We start from the raw sequence: 19,336 nt of genomic DNA, 5'->3' as shown, positions 1-19,336 counted from the left end.
GAGGGTCCTCAGAAGGACTTGTTCTGGTATGTAGTTCCTCAGCAACTCTCCCACACTCTTCATTTGCCCAGGAAATCCATTCATGGAGGATGGTACCAGGGCAAATTTCAGCCTGTTGAAATGATCATACATTCGATATTTGTGGTATTCAAGCCTCTGAAGTTTCCTTGTGATACCTCTTGCTCTCCATTCCATAGACAGAGCTTTGGTCACAGAGAAGGTGAGTTTCCTCCACATGGGACTTACTACTGGGCTACAATTTATTTGAGCCTCATTTAGCAGACTCTCATGTATATGATTAACACAAAACCTCCTTGAAAATGCAAACAGTTTTTACCTTTCTTTTTTTTTTTTTTTCTTTTTACATCAGCCATAACCTTCCTGCCTGACACTAAGAGGCTGGGTGAAGAAGATTGGAGATTTTCATTTATTTGTTTGTTTTATTTGCCTATGAACTTCTCCAGCTGATTTCCTGCCTCCTGCAGGAACCTCTTGGACACCTAAACAGGCAAGTTAATTTTAGATGTTAGCTTCATGTCTCTCATTAGTAAAATTGGGTTTAAAATAATTAATTCTGGGAATCCTGATGCTACAGTCATTAAACCACCAACATGCAGGATATAAAAAAGGCAGGCACACTGTTGGAGCTGAGATTCTATTCATCTGGTTTTTTTTTTTTTGAACTATGTTCACCACTTTTACTTGAAATAAAACCACTTTTCAACTTATATTCACATAAATTCCTATTAATGAATGTATACAACAATTTTATTCATAATTGACCAAAACTAGAAATAACCCAAATGTCTGTTGATTGGTGAGTGGTTAAACAAACTAGAAAATGAATACAACCAGTTTCTTCTCAACAATAAAAAGCAATGATCTACTGATGCACATAACAAAATGGATAAATGTTCAATGCATTATGTTAAGTGCAGGAAACTATACTCAAAAAGTTACCTACTCTATGATGCCATTTTTATGATGTTTCAGGAAAGGAAAAAATACTGGCCTTGAATATAGATCATTGGTTGCCAGGTGATCTATATTCAAGATAGGGGGCGAGAAGAAGCATTGATCACAGAAGGGTAAGAACCAATATTTTGGGGTAATGCAACTGTTCTAGATCTTGATTATGGTTACATGACTATACGTATTTGTCAAAAATCAGAAAATTCAATGCTAAAAACGGATGAAATCTATTGTATGTAAATTACACTTCAATAAACTTGATTTAAAACAACAACAATAAAAACAAAGGAAAAACCACTTCCTCCCTTTAACCAGGACTTCAGGATATAAAGTTTCCCATTTTTCTTTTCTCCACACATGTTCACCTGCTTTTGACCCATCCAACTTCCCAGTGTTATCCTCCATTTTCTATGCTGTGCTTTAGGCTCTATGTTCGTTGTGCATGGGTCTTGTCTACTATGCTTGCCCTCTGCTTAATGTCTTCTTCTCATTTCTCAGCAATCTTCAAGTGTCTAAATCCTACCCGTTTTTTAAAGGCACATCCAAATGCTACTTTCTGCCTGATGAGAAGCCTTCTCTACTTATGCTGGCTGAGAGAGGCTCAGTCCCAATGCATACCCTTTTCACTGCTGTGTTTTCATCTTATCTCCTGCACAAAGTAACAAACATCAGAATTCTTTTTAAAAAGTATTTATTATTTTACTTAAAATAATAAACACACTACATGCTAAAATAAATAACATATTTTTTGAAAAGTAACTATTTTTCTAAACCAAAACAGATACAGTGAGAAGAGTGATGCTGTTTTATATTTTTGCAGTTATCTCTTCAATGTCTGGCTTGAGGACAGCTGGATTCTCCTAGCTGCTGCTACATTCAGACTGTTGCAAAATCACATCATGCGGCCTTTGGAAAACTCCACTGTACATTTATGATAAAATGAGTTTGAAAGAGGCAAATAATGTGTCAGTGCTATCATGAAATTAGTTAACCTTCTGATAGGATTCCAGAGATTTAGAGAGATTCCAAGACAAAACTTTGAGAACTGCTACTGAAGACCATCTTCTTTTCTTAATTAATCAACTTTATTTTTTAGAGCAGTTTTAGGTTCAGAGCAAATTTGGGCAAAATATAGAGAGCTCCCATATACTGCCTGTTCTCCCCACTCCCTCAACACACATACCCACACAACCTCCCCAGTTATCAACATCCTGCACCAAAGTGGTACGTTTATTATAATCAATAGACCTACATTGGCACATCATTATTATGCAAACTTCACAGTTTGCATTAGATTTCACTCTTGGTGTTGTACATTTTATTCCATGGATTTTGACAAAGATGCAATGACATGTATCCACCATCATCGTGTCAGACAGAATGGTTTTATTGTCCTAAAAATCCTTCGTGCTCTGCCTATTTATTTCTTCCTTCCTTTTCACTCCTGGAAATCACTGCTCCTTTTACTATCCCCATGGTTTTCCCTTTTCCAGATAGTCGTGTAACTGGAATCAAACAGTAGGTAGCCTTTTCAGATTGGCTTCTTTCTCTTTGTAATGTGCTTTTAAGTTTCTACCATGTCTTTGCATGGCTTGAGAGCTCTTTTTTTTTTCTTTTTTCTCTCTTTTTTTTTTTTTTTTTTTTTTGAGTCGGAGTCTCACTCTGTCACCCAGGCAGGAGTTCAGTGGCACGATCTTGGCTCACTGCAACCTCCACCTCCTGAATTCAAGCGATTCTCCTGCCTCAGCCTCCCGAGTAACTGGGACTACAGTCTTGTACCACCACACCCAGCTAATTGTTCATATTTTTAATAGACATGGGGTTTCACTGTGTTAACCAGGATGGTCTTGATCTCCTGACCTCTTGATCCACCCACCTCAGCCTCCCAAAGTGCTGGGATTACAGGCGTGAGCCACTGCACCCGGCCAGCTCATTTCTTTTTAGCACCAAAGAATAGTCCATTATTTTTATGCACTGTATTTTTTTTGTCCATTCATCTACTGGTTTTTCCAGGTTTTGGCTGTCATGAATAAAGCTCCTATAAACATTGATCTGCAGGTTTTTGTGTGGACATAAATTTTCGATTCACTTTGGTAAATACCACGTGCACTATCATTAGATTATGTGGCAAAAGTATGTTTTGTTTCATAAGAAACTACTAAACTGTCTCCTCAAGTGGCTGTATCGGTTTTGCATTCCCATCAGCAATAAATGAAAGTTCCCGCTGCCCCAAGTTTTAGACTTTGGCCATTCTAACAGGCATGTTGTGGGTATCTCATTGTAAGTTTAATTAGCAATTACCTCATTGCACATGATGTTGTAAATCTTTTCATAGGCTTACTAGTCCGTATATCTTCTTTGATGAGGTGTCTGTTTAGGTCTTTTGCCTGTTTTTTAATAAGGTTGTTCATTTTCTTATTGTTGAATTTTAAGACTTCTCTTTATGTTTTAGATTACAGTCTTTTTTTGAGATGTGTCTTATGCAAATATTTTCTCTCAGTCTGCGGCTTGTCTCATTCTCTTGACATTATCTTTTGCAGAACATAAGTTTTTAATTTTAATGAAGTCCACTTTATCAATTATTTCTTTCAAGGACCATGCTTTTGTGGTTACATCTGAAAAGTCATCATTACACCCAAGATCATTGAGGTTTTCTCCTGTGTTATCTTTAAAGAGCTTTATAGCTTTGCATTTTCCATTTAGATCTATGATCCATTTTGTGGATCATAATTTTTGTGATGGGTATAAAGTTTTTATCTAGATTCTTTTTGTATGTGGATGCCCAGCTATTCCAACACCATTTGTTGAAAAGACTATCTTTGCACTACTATGTTTCCTTTGCTCCTTTGACATAGATAAGTTAACTATATTTGCGTGGGTCTATTTCTGGCCTCCTTATTCTGTTCCATTGATCTATTTGTCTATTCTTTTGCCAATATCACACTGCCCTGATAAGTGTAGCTTTATAGTAAGTCTTGAAGTCTGGTAGTGTCTGTCTTCTGACTTTGTTCTTCCCCTTCAATATTGAGTTGGTTATACTGGGCCTTTCACCTCTTTATGTAAACTTTAAGATCAGTTTGCTGATATTCTTGCTGATATTTTTATAGGGATCAAGTTGGAAAGAATTGAAATTTTAACGCTGTTGTTTTCCTATCCATGAATACAGAATACCTCTTCATTAATGTGTTCTTTGATATCTTTCAACAGAGTTTTGCAGTTTTCCTCTTGCACATACTTGTTAGATTTATACCTAAGTACATCACTTTTGGATTGCTAATGTAAATGATAATGTGTTTTTAATTTCAAATTCCACTTGTTCATTTCCTGTGTTGAGGAAAGCAATTAACTTTTGTGTATTAACTGTGTCTCCTGCAGCAGTGCTAAAATTACTTATTAGTTCTAGGAGGGTATTCTTTGTCACGTTTTAAGGATTTTCTGTGTAGATAATTATGTCATTTGTTTCTGTGTGAAAAGACAGTTGTATTTCTTCCTTCCAAATTTGTATCCCATTTGTTTCCTTTTCTTGTCTTATTGCATTAGCAAGGACTTCCAGTATGATGTTGACAACCAGTGATGAAAAGGCACATCCTTGCCTTGTTCCCGTTTTTAGTAGGAAAGCTTTGAGTTTCTCACTGTTAAGTATGATTTTAACTGTAGGTATTTTTGTAGATGCTCTTTATCAAGTGAGGAAGTTTCCCTGGATGCCTATTTTGCTGAGAGTTTTTATCATGGATGAGTGTTGGGCTTTGTCAAAGGCTTTTTCTGCATCTGGTCATATAATCATGTGATTTTTTTTCTTTAGCCTCTTGATGTGATGAATTACATCAATTGATTTTTTTTTTTTTTTAAGATGGAGTTTCGCTCTTGTTGCCCAGGCTGGAGTGCAATGGTGTGATCTCGGCTCACTGCAACCTCCACCTCCCAGGTCCAAGTGATTCTCCTGCCTCAGCCTCCTGAGTAGCTGGTATTATAGGCATGAGCCACCACACCTGGCTAATTATGTATTTTTAGTAGAGACAGAGTTTCTCCATATTGCTCAGGCTGTCTCCAACTCCCAACCTCAGGTGATCCACCTGCTTCGGCCTCCCGAAGTGCTGGGATTACAGGCATGAGCCACCGCACCCCGGCCTCCATTAATTGACTTTTAAATGTTTAACCTGCGTTACATACCTGGGATAAATCCCATTTGGTCTTCGTTTATAATTTTTTAATATATTGTTGGATTCAATTTGCTAATATTTTGTTGATAATTTTTTCATCTATGTTCATGAGAGATATTGGTCTGTAGTTTACTTCTTTACATGTAATGTCTTTTTCTGGTTTTGGTATTAGGATAATTCTAGCCTCATAGAAAGAGTTAGGAAGTATTCAATTTCCTTTTATCTTCTGGAAGAGATTATGGAAAATTGGTATAATTTCTTTTTTAGAAAAATCACCAGTGAATCCACCTGGCACTTAAAACAAATTTCTGAGATAATTGTAGATTCATATACAGGTATAAGAAATAATATGGAAAGATTCCATGTACCCTTTATTCAGTTTTTCTCCATGGTAACATCTTACGTACTGGTTCAATATCACAACTGAGCTATTGACATAGATATAATCTATGTATCTTATTCAGATTTCCTTAGTTTTACTTGTACCCATTTGTACATAGATATATGTATTTCTATCCAATTTTCTCATGTCAATAGAAATGTGGGTTTCTTATCCACCACTATACTCTGGATACAGGAAAGTCCAGATTCCCCCTCAGTCTTTTTGTTTGTTTGTTTTCCTTTCGGCAGCAGTCTGGTTACTGCATTGCTAAGTGACAGAACCTCAGTAAATATTTATCAACACATATTCTTAGGGGATTTCATTTGTTGCAACCCAGAGATAGTTCCTAAGACTCTCTTTGTTTTGCTGTCCCTAGAACTGGCCCCACAGGCCATTGCAAAGCACTGGAGTTGATGGGCTTTTTTCTGCATCAGAGCTGCTGAATTCAGCATCTTGTACATGTTATATATATGTCACATTTTAACTGTTGGGAGCCGGTGAACATGACACAACTCCCTTCCCCAGGTGAGAGATGTCCTATCTGCAGTTATAGGGCTGAGTGATGGTACTTCACATCTACAGGATAAGTATTATATTCAACCTGATTTCAGAGTCTAAGATATGGCTGTGTCTGTACTGTGCCTTGATGGTTTAGGAGGAAAAGTGCCATGCAATATAACTGATTTATTCATTAAACAAGCTTTGAGAGATGGTTATGTGCCATCCTTAGTAGGGAAATAAAGATGAATTCAACAAAGATTTTGACATAAAAGTACTTGTGTACTAGCCAAAGAGATATGACATATAATTAGTCCTCTTTCTCACCACTTCTCTTCACAGTCTTGTGCCCTAGCCAGGCAAATGGCCCATTCACTAGTGGCTAAACCTCACATAATTTCCCTGTCTCTGTTTTGATTCATAGTATCTCCTCTGATTGGCCTCCTTTTACCTCTCATTGTCATTTATTTCCCAAAACCAATCTCAAATTCAAATTCCTCCATAAAGACCTTCCTGATATCCCCAAACAGGAGGTGTTTCTTCTCCCCTCTAAAATCCTTTCTATTGGTTCTAAAATGTCATATTTTGTATTTGGGTTATTTATGCCTTTGCCTGAGCTTCCCTAAGAAGATGTGAGCTTTGAAGGCAGGATCTATGTCTGTGAAGCTGTGAATCCTATCATGTCACCCCAGTATAATCAAATGCAATAATATTCTGATACTGTATAATTAATTCCCTTAACAAACATCTCCCCATCTACCTCTCCACATACGAAAATTAAGATGTAATTATGTTTTGAACTTTTGTTATGGACCTTGGAAAATATGAACCCAAAGTACAGAACATTATATATATCTTTTAAACTTTTATTTTAGGTTCAGAGGTACCTGTGCAGGTTTGTTATATAGGTAAATTTGTGTCATAAGGGTTTGTTGTACAGATTATTTTGTCACTCAGGCACTAAGCCCAGCATTCAATAGTCATTTTTTCGGCTCCTCTCCCTCCTCCTACCCTTCACCCTCAGGTAGGCCCAAGTGTACGTTATATTCTTAGGTCTCCTTTCTAATATTTGTTTTATGATCCTCAGGCCTGCAAGCATTCCCAGATTTCCTGGGGCAAAGATTATCCTCCTAGTTTCTAAACAAAATTCCCTAAGGAATGGAGAGATTTGGGAATATTCTGCTACGGAATGTCAGAGCTGGAAGATACCTTACGGATCATCTAGTTCAACCAATTTGTTTTACATATGAAGAGACCGCCTTGGAAGCTTGTCTGAGGTCACAAGGCCATTCAAGGGGCAAGTGAGACTAGAACACAGGTCTTCTAGTGGTCACTCTAATGTCTCTCTCTACAAACATAAGGCCATGCTGCCCCTGACCTTGCTCAGCATCTGTCTGAAGGTTCTGCCTGAAATGAACCTGGATGAGCGCAAACATCACAAAGACCCACCCGAAGCTTTGCTGAGACCATTTGGATGACCTTCCATGACATTGAAGAACTCTGTAATGAGGGAAGTAGCTGGACATTATATGTCCCCAAGACTCCCAAAAGAAACATATGGTGACTGACACAAGACCATGTCCAAAGATGGCAGCCAGAGCTGATAGAGGGTGATGTCTTTAGAACAGCAGACTCCTGGATCCCGGGAGAACCCTGGAGAGCATCTAAAATAGAAAGCAGCACTTCAGTATGCAAGAGAGGTCTTGTCTTCTCGAAGTGACCCTGCTATTTCCAGCCATGTAACACTGGGCAAGACACTCCCCGTCTCCAGTACTCAGTTACCAAGCATATCAAATAAACAGGTTGGGTTAGATAATACCACAGTATTATCTAATACTTTCGGGTATCTGGTACGATCTGATAGTTTTTTGTTCTGCAAAAGACTACATGTCCTACTTTGACAGACAGAGAAATGAAGGCTTAAAGAGGTCTGATACTTTGCCTTCGGTTATAAAGTGAGTTGGTGGCACAGTGGTGACCAGAGGCCTGGCCGGCATTTTATCCACTGCCCTGCATGGCCAGAATCATCTCATCCCCTGCCCTGTGGCCTCGTAGTAAATTGTGCAATTGCTCTCATAGGGCTGTTGCAATTGACCTCTTCTCTAACTCTTGGGACTGCTGGCAGCATTCAGAGAGCTACCGGAGAGGGCTCTAAGCTGTCTCTGTCCTGGAAGTGGAGCATGGGTCAGGCGGCTCTTTCTTCTCTCTCCCTGTTGAAATGAAACTAAAACAAAACTTCTTAATTTGGAGGCAGAGGGGCCAGAGGGGAGATGCCCCTCAGCCTCTGCAAAGTCCAGCATCTCTTTTCCTTCTTTAGGAGATAGAGGAGTCTCCTGCCTGAGTCTCTGCAGAATGAAGCCAGATGACGAGTTAGAACCTGAGCAAAGTAGCATGACCCAGGAAAAGAAATACCTGGAAAGGTGCAGAAAGACTTCAATCAGCATGGCTCACAGACTTACTTTCTGTGTGACCTTCAGTCACTTTGGATCCCATCCATAAACAGGGAAGAGGTGAACAGAAAAAAAAAAAAAATGGAATGATGTTATTTCAACCTAATATTACTTTTAAGACTTACAACTTCTCTTGGGGCCAGATATGGAAAGCATTTTCCTCATCTACTTCCTTTTCAATACGGTAGAAAAACTGTTTTTAAAGAAGGGCAATTAAAATAAACTGGCCCTGAATGATGTTTCTAATTGTTACAGAAAATCTGACGGTTTTCTTACCTAGAAGTCATGTGTAACCTAGGTCTTCTAATTCTCTCTGAAGGGGAAGCCACATGGCTTCCTAGATCATTAAGAAAGGATAACCCTATTGATAAGCCTCCGTTTATGACATGACTTGCCCAGGGTCACACAGAAAGGCAACAGTAAAGACAAAAATTACATACAGATTTCCTGTCTCGCAGTTTCCCTTCCCTGTTGTTGAAGGAACATGATGAGGGTAAGAAAGGAAGGGGTCTCCAGAGAGATGTAATGGCTATTTCTAAGCCATTTTTAAAATAAGCTTCAGATGATCAAAAGTTCGACGTCAGAGGATAATTTAGGCCATCAAAAGTTGGCCAGATTGGAGTTAGGTCCTCTAGAGAATTCTGTCCTTTGGCAGTCAAAGACAGTGATGGACGCCAAGCCAGGCCTGTGATGTGGGCACAGGTCCAGGCTCTAGCCCCCTCTGGAGTCGGGCTCGGATCTGCACAAGGAGCTCTGCAGCAAGCAGGGCCTGTGCTTGAACATACGCTTTTAATCAGAGTCGCTGGAACCTGGATGGGGCCTCAGACATAATTGAAGTCAGTCCTTTCACTTCGCAGAAGTAGAAATTGAAGGCCAGATTGAAGGGTGGGCTATGGAATGCTTGCACAAGGTCACCTGTCAATTTAGGGAACAGCATGCTAAGAGGAAAAGTGATAGCTTTGGTGTCGTTGTCGGGTTCCAAATCCCTGCTCTGCCACGTGTTAGCTAAGTGACCCCAAGTAAGTCACTTGATCTCCCTGACTATCAATGTTCCAGTGTGTAAAATCGGGACCATAATTACAATGCCTGAATCACAGGATTGCTATCATTAATTGAGATGAAAAACAAGAAAGTGATTTGTAAACAGGAAGTCACTTTTCATACCACAATGTTAGTATTAAATTATAATAAAACCCAACCCAATAACAAAATCAGTCCACTTTTCTGAATGCCCACCACATGCCAAGTGCCAAGTACTTCACATATCTTGTTTCTTTTAATTCACACAATGAATGACCCAAGGAGAATGCTCAGCTAACAACCATACACTTGCACCAAGGGTTTCAGTCAGTCATATTCACAGCAGGATTTAAACGCTATCTTCCACATGGTACCGTCAGAAACCTGGGCCTGGGACTTCATTCATGGAGCACACATGGCTCCCCACCCTGTACCCCCTGCCCCCTCTGTATTGAGTGGGTGGCTCTCACCTGTCGAAGGCAGGGTGATCTCCTCATGTTCATACCAGGACATCGAATAGTACTTGGAAAAGGTAAATGTTCATTTAAGAGATAAAAATACATCAAATAAAGTAAAAAGAACCTGATAGATAACATTTCCTTTTCATTTTTTTAAAATAGCTTTATTGAAGGATAATTGTGTGGAAACGGTTGTTAATGTATATCCAGAATCTATTAACATTCGGCTAAGTTGGGGGGAACGTAGGGATGTTTTACGATAACTAAGCCATTTAGAAAACTTAAGTTTTTTAATGTTTTCAAAGAAAAGGTTGATTCTGTAAGATATAATCTGGCAATTTGTATAGAACTCTTTCTGCTAGCTTCCAGGAACCCCTGCTCTGTGAGCTTTTTGCCAAACTGATTGATCTGCCCAGACATAATTTGGGGACTTCTCTAAGATGCCCCATCCCACTGCCAGCTTAATACGCTCTTTTGCTAAGTAATAGGGTATAGGGTATTCTTCCAGGTTCTCTTCATAAAGGGGCTTCTCTGTCAATAAGAGACTGTGCTTTAGATTCTTGTGCACAAATAACTGGCCCTCTTCTCAGGGTTTGAGAGCCTCCTCTTGCTCTGACTGTTGCAGCCCTTTCTCCCCGTGACAGATTGCCATACCACGTGGCCTTCTCCCATTGAAAGGTGAGGTCAAGTCTCCTCCCTCTGAATCTGGGTGGGGCCGAGACTCACTTTCAATCATTCTAATATAGAGTAAGTGATGTTGTGTGATCTCCGAAGGTATGTCAAAAAGAAAATGATACCATTCCCTCCTTGTTCTCTAGGGTCTAGCACATGGACCCCTGAACTGCCAAGGAAGCAGTCCAACTGCCCTGAGGCTGCCACATTCTGAGGAAACCCAAAGCGGTCCATAAAGAAGGATTATGTGTGTGATGTTCCCCATATGGCATCCAAGTGTTCTCATTGTTCAATTCCCACCTATGAGTGAGAACATGCGGTGTTTGGTTTTCTGTTCTTGCAATAGTTTGCTGAGAATGATGGTTTCCAGCTGCATCCACGTCCCTACAAAGGACATGAACTCATCCTTTTTTATAACTGCATAGTACTCCATGGTGTATATGTGTCACATTTTCTTAATCCAGGGTTGGGGGAGGGGGGAGGGATAGCATTAGGAGATATACCTGATGTAAATGACGAGTTAATGGGTGCAGCACACCAACATGGCACATGTATACATATGTAACAAACCTGCACATTGTGCACATGTACCCTAGAACATAAAGTATTATTAAAAAAAAAAGAAGGATTATGTGGAGGGACCCTGAAAGATGCCTGGCCTGCCTCCCACTGCTCCAGTACCCTCCTCCTCAACTCTTCCAGCTTCAGCCACTGTCTGCAACCATGTGAGAGCTCCTGAGCCAGAAATGCCCAGCCTAGTCTCCCCTAAGTTTCTAACCCACAGTTTAAACTACTAAGCTTTGGGTTGCTTTGTTATGCCTCGGTAGCAACTGGGACATGCCCCTTTCTCCATTCTGCTGCTCAGTCTGGTTACAGCAGCAGAGACACATGCCAGGACCATCTCTAGTAACAGGGGAAAGCCCGCTGGGAGTAGATTCAAAGTGGAGAGTCAAGACCAATTATCCAGCGAGCCTGACTTTTAGAACTCAGAGGGGCACCAAGTAAGTGCATGATCCTGAGGCAATCGACTCCTCTCGCTTTCCTTCTTTTGTAAAGGGATGAGCTAGACACGGTCTGGAAAGCCAGCTTTACCACATTCTAGTATGATCTTCTGAAGTTACCCAATCTCTCTAACACCAGATTCCTCTTCTGCGAAATGGGGATAGTAGTCACAAAAATAGAATAGTAGTGTGAAATTAGATAGTATGTATGGAAAAGTGCAGTCTTGAAACTTGACTTAAGTGGTTGAGAAATGTGAGCCCCCTCCACCAACGCCTTCCCCTTGCATTCTAATATTCTCTGCTTCTCTGAGCAAATTTACCAGATGATTGAGTTTTTTCTAATCCTTATCAAGTCAGAGAAGACTAGTGAGGTCGTCACAAATAAACAATTCTGAGGGTCCAGGGAGAGCTTTAGGTAAATTGTGGTTTGAGTGTTTGAGAAAGAACCTGTCACTAGTGGGAGTCTTCATTATTCACTGGCAAGATGCAGCAAGCAGGGCTTTGCAGTAATGCACAGCTCCTCTGCTCTTGGCAATCTTGTGGCCGAAAGATATTTTTAAGGCCCCTGTTTTCAGATGACCGTGTTTCTGATTAGCATGTGTCATTCCATTTTTAGTTCCAAGAAGAGAAAGGCAAGTGAAATGTGCCCAGCCTCACCATCTCCAAATGGATGATATTACTGAACAATTATTTAATGGCCTCACAGCATCTGCTTTTTATATTTTGGGGTCCATATTGGAAGTTTAAGCTTATGAAGAATCCAGATATTTAGAAGCCAATGCTCAACTGGATATTCTCCTTAGGATTTTTTTAACCTTGTCTAGAATCAGAGTGTCTGTCAATTGCCACAACATATATGTTAAGTTTGAAAGAGATTAAGCTGGAAAATTGTACGTTTTTAAAATAATACTAGGGGAGGGTGGGAGGAGAAAGAGGAGAAGAAAAGTATTGGGTACAGGGTGATGAAATAATATTTACAATAAACCCCCATGGCATGTAGCAAACCTTCACATGTACCCCCAAACCTAAAATAAAAGTTAAAGAAAGAAAAAACCAGAAACTCTTAATTATAACTCATTTCATTTAATAAAGTTTTTATTCTTTTAAAAATAAAATAAAATAATACTAATGATGATGATAACAGGGTTCACACCTGTAGAGCATTTTATAAGTGGCAGAGAGCTTTCATTGATATCATTTCTCTTAAATCTTCACCCTGTGAGGTAGACATAGAAAGAAATTTTATCCCCAAATGACAGATGAAAAAATAGAGAGCCCGTGAGTTTAACTGACTTGCTCAAAGCCACGAAGACTGCATTTCCTGAGCCTGAGAACCCCAGGATGAGCTCCAGCCAATCTAGGGTGCAGAACCAATGAGTTAGTTTATCAGTTATCAATCCCAGTGATGCATAAGCTGTGCAGAACTAGAAAGGTCAGCTCCAGACTGGCCCACCAAAAAAGTAGAAGAAAACTTGGGAATGCTCACTGGCCTATTCAGAAGTTGAATTCAGGTTGGGAGAAAGAAAATAAGAGCCGGATTATTTTGAGGTGGTATACACCAGTTGCCTATTGCCATTGTAACAAAGCCAGCACAAACTTGGTGGCTTGCAATGACACAAACTTATCCTTTTACAGTTTCAGAAACCAAACGTCCAAAATTAATTTCTCTGGGATTTCAAGTCACCTGCCAGCAGAGAGAGTTCCTTCTGGAGGCTGTAGAGGAGAATGCATTTCCTTGCCTTTTTCAGCTTCCAGAGATTCTCGTATTCTTTGACTTATGGCCCCTTCCTCCATCTCCAATGCACATAATCTCTGTTTCCATTGTCACACAACTCTCCTCCTACACCTTCCAATGGACTCATCTGAATGACATGGGATAATCGCTACACTTCATGACCCCTAACTTAATCACATCTGCAACGTCCCTTTAACATGTAGGAGAACATAGTCCCAGGTTCCAGGAATTAGGACATGAGCATCTTTGGGACCATCATTCAGTCTACCACAGGTGACAAGGTGACAGGTGGATGGTGGCTGCCGTTTTTTTTTTTTTTTTGCATGGTGGTGTTTGCCTGTCTGAAAGCCACACTCCTCACTGCCACCTGACATGTAGGGGCCAAAATAGAAAACACATCTTCAGATCCCAAGTGAAGCGCTCTTTCAGGCACGTCACACCTGCCATCTCAAACTATATTTACATTCATTTTTGCAAATAGCCCATTCTTGTATAGATGGCAATTAATATTTGCATAATGTTTTAGAGTTTATAATGGCCTTTTTATTTACATGAAATCATTTAAACCCCTACAATAGCCCTCTGAGACAGTTATTATTAACACATTTTTACATATGAAGAAGCCAAGGCTCAGCGGGGTGAAGTGGTTTGTCTAAGGTCACCCAGCTGGTAAGGGCAATACCACAATGCAAATCCCAAAAGTTCCAGTATATTCCGCTCTAAATCATGAGTCTATATTGAAGTCCACTTACTAGCCATGGTGGCTTATCTTTTGGGGACACTCTGAAGGTGAATGGGGTCTCCAGTGCGCTTTTGAGATAAAATGAGCCAATAAATGTGAAAGTGCTTTGTAGCAGTATGACTCAGTATGACAGAAAGTTATTGATAGCATTATCATCATCACCACCAACATCCTCTGCCCTGGAGACCAAGAGAATTCAAACAGGTCAGCACCTCTAATTGCTGTATAGAATATTGACCCTAGTATCTCCCAGTTCCTGAGGATAGTGTGATAATAATAATACATTTCAGAGTTCTATGGTTTCTTCACCACTGTTGCAGGTGCGGTTGGTGGGAGCAATGCCCTGGATGGATAAGCCAAGCTCTTGTGCCCTTGCAGATAAACAAGGTGAACCTTCGATCCATGTAGCAGGAGTTTCCAGACAAACTCACTTTGTGTGGAAGGACACTGACCCTTCCATGTGCATGGAAATATTTTGTAGTTTTTACTGTGTCCCCTCTCCTCCACTGCTTCATCTTTTTTGTTTTTTCCCCTGTGAGACTATTTGCTCTGTATTTCAGATGTGTCTAATTTTGTGGAAAGGAGAAGGTTGGGAGCTCAGGAGCTAATAGAATGCACAGGAGGAATATACGGAGCACGGTGGCTGAGACCTGACAGCTCTCTGAAGATGAAGTTCCACTTCACCACCGCCAGCCCTGGCCCACACCTTTCTTAAGAGCAACTTAAGAAATTTGCAACTTCAAAACCAGACCAGAGGGTGAGAAGAACTAGCCAACCCATCCTCCAAGTGTGACTGAGTGGTCAGGCTGCCCCCACCTCATTTGAGTGTGACCGCCAACAGGCTTCACGTGGGACCTAGACCACAGGAACACAATTAGGAAGTACTCCCTACCCCTCACAACGGCCATCCTCACCAGGCCGCAGGGACAGCAGAGAGACAGGTGCATTCAAATCGCCCTGGCCCGAACAAGGGAAATGAAGTGCTAAACTCAGCTCGGTCCCACAATGAGTCAGAATGGGGGGCAGGGAGGAGCGCCCAAAGCCCTCTGGCCCTTCTCCTTGGGAACTAGTCCTGCACAGGGCACCAGCTCTGGGAATCACAGCATTTGACATGGGTCTCAGTTCTTGTACTCCATCGCTGCGGGACAAGAGACGCTAAACTTCCAGGGTTTCTCTCAATAGGTGACTTCACCTGTAAACACAGTGGCATATTAGACAAGCTCCCTTCATCTGGAATGTGCCCCCCTCCCCCAACAACCCCACCTTTGCCTCCTCAAACCTGGCTCATGCTTCGTGTTTATATTCAACTTCTTCCCTTGGGCTTCTAGCTAAATCTAGGAATCTCCTTGTTCTTAGAACCACCTTTATCCCTTCTCGATATTTATGTATATCATTTTTTAAATGAAAATAATTTCTCACCTATTAAGCCGGGCATCCTGCTAAGCACTTTCACACTTGCTGTTTAATTTGCTGTTTAGCTCCCTTAATATTAGGCAAAAACTCCTTGAAAACAGAGACTATGTCTGACTCATCGCTCCAACCTCCACCAGGCACTTTGCGCTCAACAAATAGTTACTGGATTAATAATTTTAAAAAAACTATTTTTAAAAAATTATACATTAGTAAAAACAGTGACATTAGCATGGAATGACTCACTTGTTCAAGTCCCACTCCAGGGAGTTAGGGTGATGTCAGTGAAAACTTGCCCTTAGAGGATGCCCGCCTGCATGAGGGACTCTGGGACTGCAAACCAGCAACAGAGCCTTGCTCAGGGTGACCACAGGAAGGTGAGCCAGAGGAGTCTTCATTTAGGGAGAATCTGGCAAGAAAATTCCAGGCATCTCCTGGAAGCCATAGGATGTAGGTGTAAGAAGCAAGTGAGGATGATGTGGAAAGAACTAGCTGAGAGAAAGCAAGTCAAAGCAGACACCAGAAAATGATGAGGGTCTTAGAGTTCTTATTTTATGTGGTTCTTTGTGAAGAATGCAGGGCCAGGTGCCTCAAAGGAGATTCACAGAATATTAAGTATATTTGAGCCTGTTTGACAAGCCCAGAAGACATTCTGAAGGCTCTTGTCTCCGAGGAGCTTGTGCCTGCTTGTGAGGAGGTACAATTGTTAGATCTCATTTGTTAGATAGACTCAAGGTGAAATCTCGAATCAGCTCACCTTGTTTTTGGTATATTTGGTAGATATCACTGCTCATCCTCCCTTGTTTCAGGATCTTCTCCAGGCCATGAGAGTCTGAGAAGCAAGTGGGGAGTGAAAAGAGCACAGGCATGGGGGTCAGGAGAAGTCATTCTCAGCGGTGGCTCCCCCATTTACTTGCATCACAACTGGAACAAATTGCTCCACTTCTCTGAGTCTCCATTTCCCCATCTACGCAATGATGGGATGCAACTAGAATGTCACTGTCAGTTCAAGCTTCTACAACAAAGTAACCTAGACTGGGTGGCAAGAAAAAACAAGAAAAATCTATTTCTCACAGTCTAGAGGCTGGAAGTCCAAGGTCAGAGTGCCATCATGGTCGGGTTCTGGTGAGGGCCTTCATCTGGATTGCAGACTGCCAACTTCTCGTTTTATGCTCACATAGTAGTAAAGGTGCTAGAGAGCTCCCTGAGATATTTTTATAAGGGCACTGATGCTATTCATGAGGTCCCACCCTCCTAGTCTAATTATCTCCAAGACGCCTCACCTCCAAATACCAGCATATTTTGGATTAGGCTTCAACATATACATCTGGTGGTGGGTGGGAGGCACGGGCATTCAGTCCATAACTATCACTGTGTTTCCTTTGAGCTTCTCCTGCCCCTCCTCTTCTAAACACACCACCAGCAAACCTCTCCGTTCCTCTTCCCTTCTGGTAAGAACAGAGGTCGAGGCATCTCTTCTCACCATAGCTGGTCCAACCACCTGTGAACTAGACCCTTTCTCTTCAGCCTTCTTCAAGGACCTGCTTCACCAGTTATCCTCTTTACCCCTTGGATTATCAGTCTCTCCTGTTTCCGGAACGCCTTTCTTTCAGCCTATCAGTATCCTCGAATCTCTCTAAATTCTTAAAACCATTTTTTTCATCCAGTAATTGATAAAGTTGTCTCCTCTTCACAACTAAATTTATTGAGTATGTATTGCCATCTCCGTGATCTCACTTCTTTCCTACACCCCACCCACTACAACCTGGCTTATAAACACCCACACGCATACTCACATACACCAGCGAAAACCCTCTTTATGAGGTCCCTGGTGACCTCCTCATTGTCAAATCAAATGATCTCTTTGCGGTCTTCATCCTCCTCGTTCCCATAGTGGTATTTGCACTAAAACCCAACACTTTATCATTCTTGAAATTCTCTCCTGGTCCTCCACAGTCTCTTCTATGCTGCCCACACTTTAATGTTGGTATGCTTCAAGATTTCACCTTGAGTCTATCTATTCCCCCCGACCCCACCACCCAAAGTTCCCTGGGAACACTCATTCGGTTCTAGAGCTTTAAGTACCATTTATACCCTGATGACTCCAGCTCCTGCTTCTCCCGCTAACACCACTTCTGTCTTCCCAAATGCCCATTCACATCTCTAGTGGGGTGTTTTTTACAGAAACTTAAAATACTATGCTCCAAAGAGCCCTCTCCTATAGATTCACTAAATCTGCTCTGTGTCCTTTGTGTTCAGCCTTGGTTAACAGCATCTTTTCCCACTCTACTTCTAAAACTAGAAATTGCAGAGTCTTCCTTAGACACTTCCTTTCCATTACCCTCCACATGCCAATCAACAAACCCTAGGAGTTTAACTTCAGAAATTAATAGTCCTCATCCATCCCTCCTCTCCATCCACAATGCTTTGGCTCAAGCCCTCATTAGTGTTCAGCAGGACCACTGCAACATCTGCTCTCTGTCCTCCGTGTCTCCTTGGATTATCTTCCTAAAAAGCAAATCTAACCAAGTCACACTCTTGCTTAGGAATTCCTATTGATGATCTATTGCCCATAAACTTGAGACAAAATTCCTTGTCTGGGGAACAGAACACTCTTAACAATCTGATCTCAAGCTTTATCCTCAGCTTTGCCACCCCACACAGCCACTCTGAACTTCTTACCCAAACGTACCTATTCCTTTCACAATTTGGGGCCTTTGCACCTGCTGTTACCTTTTTCTGGAAAGTACTTCTGGCCTTCTCTGATTGGCAAACTCGTATTTCAAGGCCCAACTCCCATTTCACCATTTCTGCAGCGTTGCCCCTTATTTCCTCCAGGCAGAACTCTTTGCCCCGATCTCTCATAGCACTTGTTTATGTCTCTATAATAATACTTATCACACTATACTGTAATTTTCCTTTTCATGTGTCAGTCACTCCATTATACTTTGAGCTCCAGGAGGTTAAGAACTTGCACTTATTAATTTTTTATATCCCCAGGGTCTAGCCCAAGATCTGCTTATAGTCAGCCCTCAGAAAAATGCATATCAAATAAATCAGTGGATATACCAAAGGTTCTCTATGCTAAAGGAAGCTTTACACCAAAGCGAAATTGACTCTACTTGCTAGTCCCAGATCTGTTCTTAGTAGTTAAAAAGAAAATGGTCTTTGCAGTCAGATGTGAAGGGAATTCAAATCCCACCTCTGCAACTAACCAGCTATGTGATCACAGGCAGGCAGCTCCCAACTCTATGCCTGAGTTTCCTTATCCCTAAACAGGACAACGCCTGCCTCACAACATTGTCATGGATTAGGTAAGAAGCTGAATGCATACACTGTGTAACACAGGGTCTGATAACTAATGAATAGCTGTGATTATTACCATTAACTAGCTGTAATGTTCTGGGCCAGTCCCTTTCTCTCCCTGGGCCTTCCTGGAACTCACCCCCTCTATATAATGAGGGTTCTCACTAGTATCCCTGAGGTTACCCCAAGCTCCAACACTGTAGAAATATACTGTAGTCAAAATTTATAGTATCAGCCATTCAGCCCTGAAATTAACCCTGCCTGGGTATAATGAACTCTAATAGTTTCTTGGGCATAAGCTTTGCTCACTCTAACCAAAGTCAAATTCATCAACCACACTGGACCTCGCTAAGGGCAAGAGCTAGCACATTTATTCTCCTATTCATATCTGGCTCAGGACTGGGCGCAGAGAAGGTACTCCCATCAACTTGTCAGTAGAAGAAGCAGTAGAAAGGAGGCCTGTCTCCTAGGAGCCAGCACAGACAATAGGGATGGGGCATGCAGATTCCCAATCACATCGTGTGCTCCTA

At 41.3% G+C, this 19,336-nt stretch overlaps 2 long non-coding RNA genes across 2 annotated transcripts in view; both read right to left on the bottom strand.

Annotated features, from left to right (window-relative positions):
- LOC144338985 (uncharacterized) overlaps positions 1–19,336 on the bottom strand; it is an 80,058-nt gene that overhangs the window by 45,166 nt on the left and 15,556 nt on the right. The gene's annotated exons all lie outside the window — the stretch shown is intronic.
- Positions 12,749–17,506, bottom strand: LOC144339430 (uncharacterized). The gene is made up of 4 exons (XR_013414454.1): positions 16,575–17,506; positions 16,258–16,332; positions 15,747–15,934; positions 12,749–15,282 (listed from the first exon to the last, which is right to left on the bottom strand). It is a non-coding gene; the product is annotated as an uncharacterized LOC144339430 (long non-coding RNA).

This window comes from Macaca mulatta, chromosome 2, assembly GCF_049350105.2.
Source record: "Macaca mulatta isolate MMU2019108-1 chromosome 2, T2T-MMU8v2.0, whole genome shotgun sequence".
Lineage (NCBI taxonomy): Eukaryota > Metazoa > Chordata > Mammalia > Primates > Cercopithecidae > Macaca > Macaca mulatta.
This window is presented reverse-complemented; position numbering and strand designations above follow the sequence as displayed.